Below are 16824 nucleotides of genomic sequence, written 5' to 3'. Positions count from 1 at the left end.
GGGTGACAGGACTCATCGGGAGGTTCTGGGGTTCTGTCTAAGGTTTAGGGGGACAGGGAGGCAGGGAGAGACATCAAATGTGATTGTTTGAGTGTATATGTACGTATGTGTGTGTTTGTGTGTGTACATAGGATGGTTGGACGCATGGGGCTGAGGTCACCGAACAAGCCAACGTGACCAGTAGGTGATGGCCCATAGTTCACCATTCTGCCCCAGGGGGTTGTGGGGGATTGGACAGGTTTCTGTGGCTTAAGCCTCACTAGCAGGCTTTTAATCAGTTGATTTATTAGGACCAGTTAAAATAAACAAATTGCAACCCTGTCTCCAGTTGACATGCTGCATTAAATGCAAATAAAAATATAACGCAATGATGTGCAAATCATTGATCCTTATTCAATTGAAAAGTGTACAAAGACATCATCAAATGTTCAAACAAATATTATTGTTTGTGGAAAAATAAATTTTGAATTTGATGTCAGCAAAACGTTTCAAAAAAGTTGGGACTGGTGCATGTTTTGCTACTTTGTTACATCACCTCTTCTTTTAACAATAGACTGTAAGCGTTTGGAAACTGAGGAGAACAATTTCTATAGTTTTGAAAGCAAAATATTCTCTGATTCTTGTTTGATCTAGGATTTCAGCTGCTCAATAGTTCGGGGTCTCCTTTGTCATATTTTTCATTTCATAATGCGCCAAATGTTTTCAATGGGTGACAGGTCTCGACTGCAGGCAGGCCAGTTTAGCACCCAGACTCTTTTACTACAGAGTCATGCTGTTGTAATATGTGCAGAATGTGGTTTGGCATCGTCTTGCTGAAATAAGGCCATTGGTTTTCGGCCTTGTCCCTTGCATGCAGAGATTTCTCCGGATTCTCCAAATATTTTCATGATATTATGTACCGTAGATAATGAGATCCCCAAACTCTTTACAATTTTACATTGAGAAACGTTAGTCGTAATTTGTTGCATTATTTGCCCATGCAGTCTTTCACAGAGTGATGAACCCCTCCCCATCTTCACTTAAAAAGATTGAAAGACTCAATCTCTCTTTTTATACCCAATCATGCTATTGACCTGTTGCCAATTAATATAAATAGTTCTGAGATGTTCCACCAGGTTGTTTTTGCATTACACAACTTTTCCAGTTTTTTATTGCCTCTGTCCCAACATATTTGAAACGTGTTGCTGGCATCCAATTCAAAGTGGGCACATATTTTTCAAGAAACAATAACATTTATTTTCATCAATTTATAGTTTCATCATATGATATGTTGTCTTTGTACTAATTTCTATTGAATATAGGGTTTATGATTTGCACATTATTGCATTCTGTTTTTCTATACATTTCACACAGCGTCCCGACTTTTTTGGTTTATTTATATAACCCCTGCCTATACGCAGACCCACGACAAATAATACGGTTGCTATCATTACTACCATTTATATGTCGCCTGATGTCAGTTTCGTAACCAACCAATCGGAGGCATCTGAGACTGTGGTCTCTTTGTCTGTTTCTTTATAGACACGTGTGTGTGTGCTGCCAGGCGAAAGAGGAGGGGTCGGAATGCGGCCTCATTCCTAGATTTCCTGCTGATAAATCCAGGTGAGTGACAGGGATGACACGGTCTTATCTGACGATAACAGAAAGACGCTGGAATTCAGACTCATGAAAGCAGACGTGGTCCATCCCCGGGGGGGGAATCTCTCCCTGGGTTGGTCCCTCATCCCCTTCATAGAGAGAGGCAGGAGGGTTAGACAGAATTACTGCTTAAAGGCACATATTGCTGTGACACACAGGAAGATGTCTTAACTGTAAAGGATCCATGTTACCATCTGAATAGGCTGTAGATCCAATGCAATCTAGAATTCCAGCTGCTCAAGGATGGAATGTTTTCCGCTAAGTAGAAGACCCAGTTTTCTAAAACACTCCTGAGCCTTGACTCTAATAGACAAATGTATTCTTTCAAAAACTATAACTGTGGCTGCTCAATAGCATATTGTTTTACAATAAACTAAAAAGTGGACTGCAAAGGCACACAAGAATGCTTAAATACAAGAATGCTGTAGACCCTGTCAGACCCAAAACAAAATGTTGGAAAACACTCCGGAACACTGACTTCCCAAGAACACTACATTTGAATACTCTCTGCAGGAGTTGTTTTCCTGAGTCTTCTTCAAGTTTTTAAGAGAAAAGAATGTGTTGCCTAAATTAATTATTCTTGTTCATGTCCCCAAGTTGAATAATGTAGTTACTGAAATGCTCGCACGTCAGGCTTTATAGGTACATTTAAAAATGTGTGCCACCAAAGTAATATAAGAAAGAAAAAAAGATGTGCAGATAAAGCACTGATCAAAAGAGAGAGACTTATCAGAAAAACATGGAATAACCCAACAATGGGACGCAGAGTGAAAAATGCAATAGATTAATGAGAAAACTAAATGGATTTCTGTAGGAAAATGCAGTTGTACCATTAAACTCAACTCAGTGCTTACTAATTTTACGAGCTGGTTTATCTTGACCAGGCAAAGGGAAGCTAGCTAGAAGGCTGATTCTACCTAGCTACAGGAAGGAAGAGATTTGTAAGATTAGAGCAGGAGCCAATCCAGCCTGTCTACCCACAATCCCTCCGCTGCTCACTAGCTGATGTGGGCCGTGTGGGGCTCATTTTCCACGGCAACAAACAAAACTGCTCTGAGCATCTATTTCCACCAGTATGAAATCTCCTTGTCATTGCTTACCCATTAGAAGAAATTGCCTACATGTCACTCAAGCAAAGGTGACGTGTCTGAATCACCAGTGGTTGAAAGGTCCAGTCCCAGTCACCAAAGGTCAACTCCAGTCACCAAAGGTCAACTCCAAGTGAGTCCTGAAAATTGTGATTTGATTTGAGTCTGAATCTTGGATTCAAGTACTACGACACTAGTTCCCAGTACCCCTGTTTTAAACTTGACTTTTTTATTTCTTTTCAGTCCAGTACTGACTTTGCTGATTGTCAGTTCATTAAGTAAGCTGTACTTACTATCAGTGAGTTGTGTGGTTGTCCCACCTAGCTATCTTAAGAGAACTGCCCTGGGAGTAAGTAGCTCTTAGTAAAAAGGTCTAATATATGACTGCAATTAAATAATTAGAATAATGCATAATAGTAATAGTACAAGGAAGATGAGCATTCTATTTTAAGGCAGCCAGTGTTCTAGAGTGTTTGATAATTGTGTTCCTGGGCAGCCAGTATTCTAGAGTGTTTGATAATTGTGTTCTTGGGCAGCCAGTATTCTAGAGTGTTTGATTGTTCTGTTCTTGGGCAACCAGTGTTCTAGAGAGTTTGATTGTTGTGTTCCTGGGCAGCCAGTGTTCTAGAGTGTTTGATTGTTGTGTGTTTGGGCTGCCAGTGTTCTAGAGTGTTTGATTGTTGTGTGTTTGGGCTGCCAGTGTTCTAGAGTGTTTGATTGTTGTGTGTTTGGGCTGCCAGTGTTCTAGAGTGTTTGATTGTTGTGTGTTTGGGCTGCCAGTGTTCTAGAGTGTTTGATTGTTGTGTGTTTGGGCTGCCAGTGTTCTAGACTGTTTGATTGTTGTGTGTTTGGGCTGCCAGTGTTCTAGAGTGTTTGATTGTTGTGTGTTTGGGCTGCCAGTGTTCTAGAGTGTTTGATTGTTGTGTGTTTGGGAAGCTAGTGTTTTAGAGTGTTTGATTGTTGTGTGTTTGGGTAGATAGTGTTTTAGAGTGTTTGATTGTTGTGTGTTTGGGCAGCTAGTGTTTTAGAGTGTTTGATTGTTGTGTGTTTGGGCAGCTAGTGTTTTAGAGTGGTTGATTGTTGTGTGTTTGGGTAGATAGTGTTTTAGAGTGTTTGATTGTTGTGTGTTTGGGCAGCCAGTGTTCTAGGCATATTGGAGCTTCACTTAGTCAAACACATCTTTAGGGCAGATCTACCCTGAAGGTAGAAATGTATATGATTGGTTGGTTCATTGGTTGCATTTGAAACAGACTGAATGTCCATTTGACCAAGGTTAGTGCTTTTCCCTGTCTTAAACTTTAACCCTTACCTAATCCTTACCTAACCTTTACCCTAACCTTAACCATTTTAAAATTAAACTTAAATTGAATGATTTCAAAGATGGAATGTAAGCTCCTCCCCCTCCGTTGAGTCGACCAATCAGGTTTTTCATGCCTTCAGATTAAGCATCAGTTGGCTGTGTAGTCATTAGTCACAGTGGTGACTGATGATGCTCTCTGCTGCTTGTTATTGTCCCACATCTTCCGTTCACAGTTTCCTGGACTTCCAGTGGAGATGAATGAGTGTGTCTGCGACTGGGACTGTATACATTCCCTGGTGAGGAAAAGGAAGTAGGAAGTGCTAAATACCCCCCTTCCTGTGTTCGGTGCCCCCTCCCCACTTCTCGGCAGCTGTAGTTAGACAAAGTCCAGAACAGGAGATCGCCAAGGTGTGAGTGAGGCCTGGAAGAGTAGGGAGCACACACACACACACACACACATGTATATATACACACACATTCACGCACACACAATTGATTGTCCACACACAAACACACATTTTATTCTTACAGTTCGAACCCCCAAATCCCCTCTTTATCTTAACCCCACACCCACTCATTCTTCCACCTCCCTCTCCCCCCCTCCCTTTATGCTCTCTCTTTTTTTAACTCTCTTTACTGTCTCTATTCTCCCCCTCTCTCGCTTTATTCTCTCTCTCTTTCTCTGGGAGTAAGGGCCTAAGTCCCTCTTTCTTTATTCTCTCTCTCTTTAACTCTGGGAATAGGGCCTTAATTCCCTCTTTCTCTGTCCTCACCCTTTGACTCCCCCACCCGCGGCACATCTCCTCCCAGCTCTCCTCTTGTTCGCTGGTGTTTCTTTATACAATCCTGTGTTGTTGTTTTTTTGGAGAAACAAGAGTTACCGGCTCTCGCCTTTCCAGGAATTAGGAGCCCGTAACTAGTAACTATTGGTAACTAGTAACAGAACTCCTCCATATCCGTTGTGGCTGCATGGTCTCCAGTTGACAGAGTTTGGCAAAGAAGGAAACGGATGCCTCAGCAGCAGGATGTGCCAATTGTTAGGTGGACTGGAATTTACAAAGTCATTTTGAAAGTTTCTATAAAACACAAGGTTATATGTCCTGCTGTGTAAGAAAATTCCTGCGACAGCCGGACGGTCAAATTAAGATCTGGCATCTGTAGCTACTTCTTATAGAAAACCCTTCTACCTCCCGCCCCCTTGGCCCGCCCACCCCCCTGCCCCGCCCACCCGCTGTGCTGCGGTTGGCTCCCTTTCATCTGCCCAGTGCTCTAATTGGGAGGAAGTGAAGTGTGGGGCCAGTGAGGTCACCATTACCCATGACCCCTCTCAACGACCACTCAGAATGTCGTTAAGGAGCGAGACGGTTCTCACGGCGTCTGACCCCCCAACCGAGGCCCGGGGGGGGGGGGGGGGGGGGTGGAGGGGAGCGATCTGGATGGCGTTAGGGACCGCTGTAAAAATCTGCCACAATTTCAATCTAATTTGAGGCACTGCAGAGGTCAATGACGGAGGGGTGGAGGCCAGCTGGGGAAAACATGTTACTACTGGGCTGCTACTGGTGGGGTGGGGTTGGGTGGGGTGGGGAAGGTGCTTCCGAGCAGAGGATGATGGGAAGAAGACCCGGTTCAAATATTGTCATAAAGTGCAATGAGACAGAAAGACTGGCTGGCGTTCGGTACATGGCAACTGGTATGTAAAATTAAATCCTGTAATTAGTGTCCTCACTGACAGATGTACGCCACCGAAAATAAAGGCATGCACACAAACACACGCACGCACGCACAGACACACTTGAATAACCGTGCATACACGTGCAAAACAATCAATATACTAATAAGACGTTGGCTTTGAGGCGTATTTCCCCTCACACTCTCCAACGCCCAGAGCCATCAAAGACCCCTGGATCCTCATCTTGCTGAGGACAAGGTAAAGGGTTGTCTTCTAGAGGTACCCAGGATCACTGAGGGTTTTACAGTGTACCCACACCTATGAACAAACACACACACACACACACACACTTCACTCAGCAGCCTTAACACACACACACGCACACAATCAAGCCTCATTTACCTGGAATCCCAAGCCAATCGTGTGTGTACGTGCATGTGTGTGTGTGTGTGTGTGTGTGTATGTGCGCGCGCGCACGTGTGTGTGTGTGATCTCCTTTACCCCTTCGGCTCCCGCAAAGGGAGGGAAAAAAAAAAAGAGGGGGAAGGGTTAGCACGTTGCGCACATCAAAGACACGCTGGGATATTACAGAGGGTTAGAACACATCAAACAGCCCCCCCCATCCCCCCATCCCCACTCCCAATTCTTTCCTTGTACCGTCAGTCTACATTGTGTTGGTCTAAATTAAGGGGGCGTGTGAAGAGAAATCCATATATCTGAAGTTTAAGCGCCTGTTCTTAGACAGTTCAAAGGAATCGTTAAAAATGGGACGCCAGAAAGATTTAACATACACTGAAATGTATACGTCAACTTATTCAACCCACATTAACCACAAAGCATTAGGTACCTGGTGCACAAATGCCTCTCTCTTTACGACTCAACCGCTGGGTGTCTTTTCTTGTCTTCGTGTCTTCATGGATGTCCCCCTGGGTGTGTTAGACGTGTTCAGGTGTGCTGGTGTGTTAACTGCCTTCAGGTGTGCTAACCGTGTTCAGGGGCGTTAGTGTAGTAATTGTGTTCAGGTGTGTTCAGGGGTGACTGTGTTTACCGTGTTCAGGTGTAATCAGGGGTGACTGTTTAAACAGATGAGTGGACGATGTACAGCCATAAAGTGACGCAGGCCTCCACCTTAACAAAATACTATAAGAGGAGAGACAGACAAACAGAAAGAGAAACACACAGAGAGACAAACGAAGACAGAGACAGACAGATAGAGACACAGATAAATATAGGCAGACAGAGACATATACAAAGACAAAGACACAAAGATAGACACAGGGAAATAGAGTCACAGACAGAGAAAGACACAAAGGCAGAGGCAGAGAGATAGAGTCACAGACAGAGAAAGACACAAAGGCAGAGGCAGAGAGATAGAGTCACAGACAGAGAAAGACACAAAGGCAGAGGGAGAGAGATAGAGTCACAGACAGAGAAAGACACAAAGACAGAGAGATAGAGTCACAGACAGAGAAAGACACAAATACAGAGGCAGAGAGATAGAGTCACAGACAGAGAAAGACACAAAGGCAGAGGCAGAGAGATAGAGTCACAGACAGAGAAAGACACAAAGACAGACAGAGGCAGAGACACAGACAGAGAAAGACACAAAGACAGAGGCAGAGAGATAGAGTCACAGACAGAGAAAGACACAAAGGCAGAGGCAGAGAGATAGAGTCACAGACAGAGAAAGACACAAAGGCAGAGGCAGAGAGATAGAGTCACAGACAGAGAAAGACACAAAGGCAGAGGCAGAGAGATAGAGTCACAGACAGAGAAAGACACAAAGGCAGAGGCAGAGAGATAGAGTCACAGACAGAGAAAGACACAAAGACAGACAGAGGCAGAGACACAGACAGAGAAAGACACAAAGACAGAGGCAGAGAGATAGAGTCACAGACAGAGAAAGACACAAAGGCAGAGGCAGAGAGATAGAGTCACAGACAGAGAAAGACACAAAGGCAGAGGCAGAGAGATAGAGTCACAGACAGAGAAAGACACAAATACAGAGGCAGAGAGATAGAGTCACAGACAGAGACAGACACAAAGACAGAGGCAGAGAGATAGAGTCACAGACAGAGAAAGACACAAAGACAGACAGAGACACAGACAGAGAAAGACACAAAGACAGAGGCAGAGAGATAGAGTCACAGACAGAGAAAGACACAAAGGCAGAGGCAGAGAGATAGAGTCACAGACAGAGAAAGACACAAAGGCAGAGGCAGAGAGATAGAGTCACAGACAGAGAAAGACACAAAGACAGACAGAGGCAGAGACACAGACAGAGAAAGACACAAAGACAGATAGAGGCAGAGACACAGACACAGACGTACATAGAAAGGTCAAGACACAGATACAGAAAGACAACAAAGACAGACCCAGAGACAAAAAAAGAGCGTGGGAAACAAAGAGAAAGAGTTAAATAGAGAGATGGACAGAAAGTGACAGATAGAGACAGACAGAAAGGAAAAGAAAGACAGAGGTAGAGAGACTGACAGTGATAGACAGCCAGAGACAGAGAAAGAGAGTGAGAGATTGACAAAAAGAAATAGAGTGTGTGTGTATGTGTGTACGTGTATGTGTGTGTGTGTGTGTATAAGTGTATGTGTGTGTGTGTGTGCCACTGGCAGGTTTCCAGAGTGATGATATTTGGTGGATTAGTCTAATCCCTACCTGTTCTGCACCACGGCTGTCTCCAGGGGATCTTAAGGTGGAGCTAATCTCCTCTGCAGGGCCACCCCATGGAAGTCCCCTAGAAACAGGACCAGAAGAAAGACTCACAATGTCTTCTAGGTAATTTGGACTATTTTTCAAAAAGAATGTCAGTGTTATTATTTATTGCTTTGGCAATGTAAAAAAAAAATACTCACCATGCCCTTAAAATTTTATTGCGAGAGACAGAGAGAAAGACAGAACGAGAAAGACGTACAAGATAAAAACTGAGAGAGACAGAGAGAATGTATTCTTTAATTTATTGCAGAAGCCGTCAACTCTCCCTTGTTCAGTTCCAACCCACCCACTTGTCTGAGGTATCTGGGCGGAGTCTGATGTAGCGAGACATCCAATGTCTGAGGTATAGTATCTGGCCGGAGTCTGATGTAGCGAGACATCCAATGTCTGAGGTATAGTATCTGGGCGGAGTCTGATGTAGCGAGACATCCAATGTCTGAGGTATAGTATCTGGGCGGAGTCTGATGTAACGAGACATCCAATGTCTGAGGTATAGTATCTGGGCGGAGTCTGATGTAGCGAGACATCCAATGTCTGAGGTATAGTATCTGGCCGGAGTCTGATGTAGCGAGACATCCAATGTCTGAGGTATAGTATCTGGGCGGAGTCTGATGTAGCGAGACATCCAATGTCTGAGGTATAGTATCTGGGCGGAGTCTGATGTAGCGAGACATCCAATGTCTGAGGTATAGTATCTGGCCGGAGTCTGATGTAGCGAGACATCCAATGTCTGAGGTATAGTATCTGGGCGGAGTCTGATGTAGCGAGACATCCAATGTCTGAGGTATAGTATCTGGGCGGAGTCTGATGTAGCGAGACATCCAATGTCTGAGGTATAGTATCTGGGCGGAGTCTGATGTAGCGAGACATCCAATGTTGCTGACAGAGAAGGAGGCTAAGATTACTGCTGTATTCAAGATGATCACAATCACTGCAGTCAATTAACGACTGACCAATCTAAAAATGCACATAATAAATGACAACTTAGTTTTGTTTGACAATCAGTCACAGTGTCCCCTTGACACAATGTTGATGCTCTTGAACTCAGAAGTAGGTGCATCCAGTTTTTTTCCAATGGAGTTATGTTTTAAAAAGGTGTGTCATATAAAGGTGTGTCTTATAAAAAAAGTGTTAAATGAAGGTATGTGTTACAAATGTACGTTTTCTAGAGATGTGTGTTAAAGGTGGGTCTTATGAAGGTGTGTGTTACAAAAGTTTGTTTTCTAGAGATGTGTGTTAAAGGTGGGTCTTATGAAGGTGTGTGTTACAAATGTACGTTTTCTAGAGATGTGTGTTAAAGGTGGGTCTTATGAAGGTGTGTGTTTTGTAAAAATGTGTGTTGTAAACGAGTGTGCTGTAAAACTGTGTGTAAAAAAGGCATTATGAAGGTTTGTGTTGTAAAGGTTTTCATTATAAACCATAACGCTAATCCCAATATTAAGCCCAATAGCCTAACCTTTAAACTTAAACCTAACCTAATTTAAATGTCATGAAATAAACGTAACCACTAATACCTAACCAAAAATGAACGGCCGTGCTAACATCGACCCCATTTTACCACAAACATTGTGTGAACCAAACAGGCAAACCTCAGGTCCCCACATGTTATGTTGGAGAGGGGAAGGGAGGCTGAAAGACAAGAGGTGAATCGTTGTGACACTGGACTCTTTGTGACACAGGAAGAGTGGATGGATCCGCTGAGCTCTCCGACCTTTGACCCCCAGCGTCAGAACCATAGTCATCCATTAGACAAGCGTTCGACATCAAGAAGACCTCAGACAATACCAGACGAGGCCTGGCCGTCCCCAGGTCCTCTCGGCCCCTCTGATCACCACGACTGAGGAGAAGGGCCCCACATCCATGTGTTCAACTCTCATGTTAATGTCATCCCAATGAGGATCGTGACCATGCCAACTTTTATTAACCGTAGCGATGGAGGGGCAGGGTGGGCGCGAAAGCATAAATCTGATCAGAGTGTGGCTGTGTAACCAGGCATTTACGATCTGAAACGTTGGATCTGTGGCGTGCGTGTGCGTGCGTGCGTGCGTGTGCGTGCGGGTGTTACCATCCCTAAACATGATAACTCATTGTGTTAACTTCTCATTTAAGTACAAAGACATAAAAGACGCGTAACTCGGGACAGTTCAGTGTTGTAATCTTCCTCCACAGCCCTGAAGGCGCTGCGTTAAGAGAGACAGAAGGAGAAAGAGAGAGTGAATGAAAAGAGAACAGAAGAAACAAGAGATGAAAAGAAAAGCAGCGAGAACCGCTCAACAGTATCAGGTGTTCAGGTGTGTTTGCCGGGAGAGCACGGGGCAAGAAGAGGTCTGTGTGTGTGTGTGTGTGTGTGTACGCTAATGTTCAAGGAAACTCCCTTTCAGTACTGAAAGGATGGCCCTCACCTGTGGCAGGTAAGAGGTTTTCCCTGGCAGCGGCACACCTGTCGGTTGGACCTCACGGCCTAACCAGGCCCGGGAGTAACCACTGGCCAGAGGTCGGGGGTTACTGACTAGGAGCTCAGTCAGAGGTGGGACAGAAAGCAGATGAAGTCCAGGCTTGGGCAAAACCCATTGGACGAGAACGCAAGAGGCCCCACAGCTCTGACCTCATACTGAACAATTACATTTTAGCCGTTTAGCAATAACTCTTACCCACAGTTGTTAGGAAACCAGCCCGCTCTGGTTTTCAAAAAGCCAGCAAGCTTCAGTTAGCTACACATTCCAGTTGAAAGGTTTTTCATTAAGACAATGCTGAACCATCAGGCCATGGGCGAGTCAGGACTACAGTATCACTTCTGCCAGGCAGATCCAGTTGGCTGTGTGAAATTCAAAGTGGAGTGTTTATTTTATTACCTGTCTTTGATGGCATCTTTGATGTGCTTTGACACATTTTCCCTCACTCCTATCATAAAATCATTGTATAGTCAAATAAAAGATTTACAATGTGTGAACTTTCAAATGGATCCTGTCATTAGTATGTTTAAAGTCAATAGTACTGTTACACACTTAACAAATAAAACAAAATGTCGATTCACTGTTAAACATTTTAATGGGTCATATTCCTCGAATGTACAAGATGAGGACAAGCTTTCGGGGGTGGGACGGGATGGAATCAGATTATTATTATAATTGTTTTTAACTAGCTGTTGACCAAAGTTAACTCTATTCAGACTACAACAATTGTTGTGACAACAATTTCATTTCTATAATGTAAACACGCTAAGTAAATACAATATTTTACAATTTTCAGCTCAGAATAGTAGTGGAAACTCAGGTCACGCTGCAAGGCACAACAGAAACGGGTCCCACTTTACAGGTCCCACTTTACGGGTCCCACTTTACCCCAGAAGGCGACTTGTGACAACTGTCATTGTCATCCATTTACAAAATAAAAACAATGATCTTCTCCTTCTTGGCCTCCCTACTGGAGAGGATTATTTCTTGCAGACTTTCACACACCAAATTGTACTTATTCGCTGCGTCTTTATTAGCTGGTGAGCTGAATTAGACGATGATGCAGAGAGGGATGAAGCTGTGGAGTTTTAAGGTCTGTAGAGCCCATATTAAGGTCTGTAGAGCCCATATTAAGGTCTGTAAAGCCCACATTAAGGTCTGTAAAGCCCATATTAAGGTCTGTAGAGCCCATATTAAGGTCTGTAAAGCCCATATTAAGGTCTGTAAAGCCCATATTAAGGTCTGTAAAGCCCATATTAAGGTCTGTAGAGCCCAAACAGTGCCATCTAGAATTACTGGTACCTTTGGTGAAGATGAGTCGCTACAGTGACATTAGTTTTTAAAATATAATATATATTCCTAGGGTAGCATTCATTTTGTTTGAAAAAAAAAATAAAAAATGTAAAGTCAAATTGTATCGTTAACTGCCAAAAAACAACAAGGCAATTTGTTTTTGTGCCATTTTTGCTAATCTTTACCAAGGTTGCCAATAATTCTGGGGGAGAATGTACAATCACCATTCATCCATAACCTGTTGTTTTCCTTTCTCTCTCTCTCTAAATATCCTTTAGTGTGTGTGTGTGTGTGTGTGTGTTTTGTCTGATAGAAACACACAGCCGCTCAGGCATTACCCACAGTGCACCACAACCTAGGGAAGGAGGAGAGGCTGGTGCCTTTTCTCATTTGTATACTCCTCGTGTCCCTTCTCGTCGCCTCCTTCTGAAAGCCGCTGGAGGAGCAGGTCTAAGGCCGAGGGTCGTGATCCAGAAACAGTGGCTGCTATAACATTAGATGCAACAACAAAAAAAGGGTAGCGTGTGATGTAGATGAGACGTCAGCCACTGGTATAAACCAAAACATATCTTGTTCGTTTTTTTACTGCCCAGTTAGCGTGTTCATGACGGTCTGGAAGAAAAGGGTTTGCACTGCAGCCTGCCTCATCCTAAACGGCACAACTGATTTATTTTTTATTATTACAAACATGAGGATAACATTAAATTCTCCATATATGACATGATATAATCCCACCAATGATACAGTGAATTCTAACAGCGTTAATGCCTCTTAGGCAACTTTAAACTGTATTATATACCCATTAGGGGAGAAAAAATATTTGTGTAGGTTTGATCAGATTACAGATGCTCTCGGGGACACCATTTCAATTTCAGGGCACCTCAGAATGTGTTGGCTTCCCTCTTACCTCAAAGCTTTGCAGCCTGATTCACAGTGTTATAGAACAGTGGTTTGGTTCTAGATTTACCTAGGCATACCTGTTCACCTGCTCCGGCAGCTTGGGGCAGGCAGGAATGGGAAACTTCATTCAAATCTGATTGCTTTTACTGTGTTTCCAGGGGAAAGGTGCACACAGATCCACGCAAAAGAGGTGCCGGAACAAACTGAGACAGATCAGAGAGGTGCTGGGGTCTGTTCCAATCTGGCTCAGATTAAACACTCATCAAACCTACCCCTGACCCCCGAAATCAAACCTTAACGAAAAAACCTAAATGTAACCCTAAACGTAACTCCCAAAACCTAAACCTAACCTCCTAACCCATAAAAATAAACCTTACCCTAAACTTAACCCCCAAAACCTAACACTAACCTCCTAACCCATAAAAATAAACCTTACCCTAAACTCAACCCCCAAAACCTAACACTAACCTCCTAACCCATAAAAATAAACCTTACCCTAAACTTAACCCCCAAAACCTAACACTAACCTCCTAACCCATAAAAATAAACCTTACCCTAAACTCAACCCCCAAAACATAACACTAACCTCCTAACCCATAAAAATAAACCTTACCCTAAACTCAACCCCCAAAACCTAACGCTATCTCATGAACTTAAAACTTATTCTTAATGCCCTACTTTAACCTACAAAACGTAACCTTGAACCTAACATCCAGTGTAAGAAGGACATTTCTAAGGTGGGCACTTCTGGCTGAGTTTGGTAATACACACACACACACACACACACACAGACATGGAAAACACACAGAAGGACAAAAACTCAATGACTCTAGGAAACAACAGTAGATATCTTTGTGGCTAAATTTAGGCTGGATTCTAAGTGGGTCTCAGCCTATTACAGCTGTGTGTAGAAAGCACACACACACACACAAACACACACACATGCACACGCACACACAGACAAGCACACACACGCACACAAGCACGCACACACACACACAAATTCCTATGGAGTGTTAATCATTAGGTGAAGGGCCCATTGGGTAGGAGCACAGGCAGTGGTTGCTTAAGTGGGTCTTAACTGGGTCATAGAGACCGAGGGTGTGTCTGTGTGTGTGTGTGTGTGTGTGTGTGCGAGAGAGAGAGAGACCGGTATAAGAATGGATTTCTTCCTCTACCACTCATGACTTCAAGGATAAGTAGAGGCAGTTAATATCAATGTAGATGTGTGTGCGTGCGTGTGTGTGTGTGTGTGTGTGAGTTTGTTTAGTGTTCGCGGCAGTATGCTCCCATGTGCATGTTTGATTGACGGCAGAGTCACTGCTTAGTGACAGCGGTGAATGGTTGTGACACTAGAGTCTTTGTGAGGAGTGGATGGATCCTCTGAGCTCTCTGACCTTTGACCCCCCGAGTCAGAAGCATGGACATCCATAGACCAATAATCAGACATCCATAGACGACCTCAGACAATACCAGACGAGGCCTCGCAGTTACCCAGGTCGTATCGGCCCCTCTGATCACAGCGACCGAAGAAGAGCCCCATATCCGTGCGTTCATCTCTGATGTTAATGCCATCCCAATGAGGATCGTGACCATGCAGGCTTAGCCGTGGGGATCGAAGGGAGGTCAGGGCAGGCAGGGTTAGTGAGGAGGAGAGGAGGGACAGGAGAGGAGGGACAATGGGGTGGGGAGGGAAGAGTGTGTGTGTGTGTTCCACCCACCAAGGTCAAGTTATGGGTCCAGCCCATAAACATTTTAGCACTTCGAAACACTGCTCCAACGTTGCGTCAAAGTTGTCGGAGGACCTTCATCAGCGTCTCGCCGTTGGTTGACGTGTGTGGAGAGCAAACTCTTCCTTCTGGGTGGGATCTGCTCGGTCCACAGTAGACACTCCTAAAGGGGAAGTTTGGGATCTTTGACAACAAGGTCCTTGATTTAGCTCTCCAGGGTCGCTGAAATGGCTGTCAAGTATGCCGTTTGAAAATCATCGTTGGTGGACACACCAGTCCACTGGAACAACAACCGTGGGTCTGGCCAAACACTAAATGCTAACTTCCTTGAATTTACAAAGATTAGTGGTTCGTGGGTTCAGGGTCATCCAATATTTCCTGTATGAATGCAGGGTGGGGTGAAGAAGAGTACGCAGGTCGCTTGTTTGGTTTTAACCATCCTCGACTGGGTATAAGTAGATTCATACTTAGTTGCCAGAAGAGTTTGATAAATTGTTTGCATGTTGCAACTCTATTGACTAAGTTTGTATGTAAAGGAACGGATGACTTACCAGTCGATCCTGCTATAAAAAACTGGATCTGAGTTGCTTGCCAAATGTAGTTGGCTCTAATGTAGACTTTTGTATGGGCACGTTTGTGCACTTGAAATTTTTAGCAGGCCACTTCCGTCCAATATATTCACCTCAGAGTTTCAGTATGAGGCTTGTTCCCGTCTGTTGCTCTGCTGTAAAGCACGAGGGACAGATCATTAGAAGATGACTAAGGTACAGCAAATAGTTGGTTTTCTTGTGCAAACTTTGTGGCCTAAGAGTGTCGGGAGAATTATTTGTTTTGCCTACCTTTGAAGTGTAAAACAAAGCAGTAGCCTGCTATTCCTTAGTCTAGCAGCTAGCGACCGGTTCAACCAGTCGTATTTATAATGAACTGCTCAGCGTTCAACTGTAAGGTTGTCAGTTTGCAGACATCAGATTTGGACATTATCACCTATCGTCAAGTCTCTAATTCAGAGGGATAATGTTAAACAAACAGCTGACCAAGACTGGAACAATCTAAAAAAGACAATCTAAAAACTTGACACTTTCATTCAAACTTAGACTCTCTGAGCTGCTGATCACAGCAACTGCTAAACACAATAAAAGATGACAAGTAGGCTTTTGTCGAATGCAATTGTCTCTCGTCTAGTCTTACTAAAAACAAACATAAGAAAATGACAACTAATTCAGAATGCAGAAGCCCATGTCCCAACTGAATCCCAGAGAGAACATATAACCCTTATATTAGCCCCTATAAGTCTCTGCAATGGCTGCCTATGAGTTTTAGAATAAACACGGTTCTAAAATAACTTTATTGATTTTCAAAGCATTTCACCGTCTTGCAAAGGAATATATGTCTGACATGTTATTCTGACATGTGCCCGGTCGGTCCTTCATATCTTCTGGCGTCTGCCTTTTAGTTGACCCAGAGGTCAGGACCACAACTGTTGGAGAAGCCCCCTTCCGCCGTTATGGTCTTGTCATTTGGAACAGCCTGCTTGAAGGTCTGGACACTTTTCAGCCTCGCTTTCACATAGTGTGATTTCGTTTTGTTCAATTTTATGCATGACATGTGTATAGGTTTGGTGTTTTTTTTCTTAGCGTTAAGCACTCTGGAATTTTATGTAGGAACTGTGCTTTGTAAATAAAGATTGACTGATTAGGCATCTGCAAATACGTACACGTATCTCATATGTTGTAACTCGTTGACCTCTGACCTCCATTGCATAAACACTGTATCCACACATCGTATCTGACTCCGGGACACATTGCCGAAATCCCAAACTATCCCTTTGAAGGGGCCACATCAGCACCCTAGAGGCCCTGGCGGGGATGGAGGCTGGGCGGTTCCGGTGTTGACACAGTGACTGGCCGCCTTCTTATCACAGTGAGAACCACACAGGTGATGAATTCCTCCATGGTCCCGATAAGAGGGGACGGTGCCAGACAAGGTTAATGTGTGTGAAGGTGGACTGTTAAAGAGGCCGTGACCT

The sequence above is a fragment of the Esox lucius genome, chromosome 14 (assembly GCF_011004845.1).
Source record: "Esox lucius isolate fEsoLuc1 chromosome 14, fEsoLuc1.pri, whole genome shotgun sequence".
Classification (NCBI taxonomy): domain Eukaryota; kingdom Metazoa; phylum Chordata; class Actinopteri; order Esociformes; family Esocidae; genus Esox; species Esox lucius.
This window is presented reverse-complemented; position numbering follows the sequence as displayed.